Source organism: Palaemon carinicauda, chromosome 26, assembly GCF_036898095.1.
Source record: "Palaemon carinicauda isolate YSFRI2023 chromosome 26, ASM3689809v2, whole genome shotgun sequence".
Lineage (NCBI taxonomy): Eukaryota > Metazoa > Arthropoda > Malacostraca > Decapoda > Palaemonidae > Palaemon > Palaemon carinicauda.
The window spans coordinates 6,061,512-6,064,011 of NC_090750.1; positions in this window are offsets into that span (position 1 = coordinate 6,061,512).

Genomic DNA, 2,500 nt, shown 5'->3' on the forward strand with positions numbered 1-2,500 from the left:
CTTGCCGACCAGGATTCGATTCCCGGCCGGTCACAAGCTCTTGTCTTTTTGTGATTTCACCTTGGGATCTGATCCCGATGTCGTTAAGAGAATCCAGACATTAATGTATCAAATATATATATATATATATATATATATATATATATATATATATATATATATATATATATATATATATATATATATATATATATATATATACAGTTATGTTTATTCTAAAGAGGTAAAGAGAAAGATTAATTAAAAGAGGAAAAATGAAACAGCATGTTTTAGAAAAGAAGGTAGTTGTACTGACCAAATTTCCATTTGTAGACATGTTTAACAGTAATGGGTAAAATATAAAAATCTGATTTTGATGACATTTGAGGACTATGAAAAGGCGTTTGATTGTAAGCACCGGCCAATTTTGTTGAGAGTGTTGTGTTATTATGGAGTTCCTCCAAAATGAGTAAATTAGATCATTTGTTCATGATCATAATAAGTGCAAATATAATGTTAGTCGAGTCCTATCAAATGAATTTCCAGCAAACAGTGGAGTACGTCAAGGGAATTTGTGGTCACCTATGCTATTTATCCTCATAATGGATTTTGCAATACATAAAAAGGTTGGGATGGTTGAGAAGGATTGGACTGAATTGGTAATAGAATATTAGCTGACCTAGAGTATGCTGATGATGTTGTCCTTATTAACAAAACACCATAGAATTTGCAATGACTGCTTACCAGAATGAATGAAATATCACAAGAGTCTGTGCTCAAGATAAGCAGAAGAAAGACAGAGATGATGGAAACGGAATATGCAATGGAGAGTGAAATATCATTGGAAGGAAAAAAAATTAATGAAGTAGAATCTTTTGAATAATTGGAACTATGATCTCTAATGCAGGCTATTTAGAATTGGAATTTAGTGGAAGATTGAAAAAGAAAAGTTAAGCGTATAGCCCTAAGGCTCCAACAGGGAAAAATAGCCCAGTGAGGAAAGGAAATAAGAAGGAAATGAGTAAGTAAGGCAAAATTAAAATATTATATTTAAGAAACATTAACGACATTAAATCACATATTTGATTTATAAAATATAAATGGACTTATGTAAGCCTGTTCAACATAAATATATTTGCGGCGAGTTTGAACTTTTGAAGTTTGACTGATTCAACTACCTGATTAGGAAGAACATTCCACAACTTGGTCACAGCTGGAATAAAACTTCTAGAGTAATGTGTAGTATTAAGTCTCATGATGGAGAGGGCCAAAAAATTAAAATTAACTGCAGGCCTAGTATTACGAACAGGATGAAACTTTCCGGGAAGATCTGAATGTAAAGGATGGTCAGAATTATATTATAGCCTGATTATTATGTAATTTCAGGCGATTTGATTTGCAAATTTACTTAACCTAGTCATTGTCTGATTTACTTTATTCAATATTTCCTCAAACTAGAAATTTAAATATCCTGTAACAGAGATCATAGTTCCTAAATATTTAAATGATTCCACTTCATTAATTCTTTCTCCTTCCAATGATATATCATCTTCCATTGCATAGTCATTTCTCATCTTATCTGTCATTCTTCTATTTATCTAAAGCCCCACTTCAGGTGAATATTTACTTCATTCTGGTAAGTAAAGTAAGTTTGCAAGTCCTGTGATGCTTTGTTAATAAGGACAACGTCATCAGCGTACACTCTCTCTCTCTCTCTCTCTCTCTCTCTCTCTCTCTCTCTCTCTCTCTCCTCTCTCTCTCTCTCTCTCTCTCTCTCTCTCTCTCTCTCTATATATATATATATATATATATATATATATATATATATATATATATATATATATATATATATATGTATGTAAATATCACCCACGAATGGCATTTAATACCAAATTCTATCTTGGGAATATATATCCACTTGGAATTCATTTTATGGTAACAGTTTCTGGCCGGGTGGGGATTCGAACCACCACCTGTACGGCTGGAAACCATGCTGGCAGGGACCCTACCGACTGAGCTATCAAGAGAGACTAGTCTCTCTTGATAGCTCAGTCGGTCTAGACTCTCTTGATAGCTCAGTCGGTAGGGTCAATGCCAGCATGGTTTCCAGCCGTACAGGTGGTGACTAGTCTCTCTTGATAGCTCAGTCGGTAGGGTCCCTTCCAGCATGGTTTCCAGCCGTACAGGTGGTGGTTCGAATCCCCACCCGGCCAGAAGCTGTTACCATAAAATGAATTCCAAGTGGATATATATTCCCAAGATAGAATTCGGCATTAAATGCCATTCGTGGGTGATATTTACATTAAATAAAAATCACGTGTGCTTGTGATATATGTTCATATATATATATATATATATATATATATATATATATATATATATATATATATATATATATATATATATATATATATATATATATATATATATATATATATATATTTATATGTGTGTATATATATAAATAAATGTATAAATATATATATATATATATATATATATATATATATATATATATATA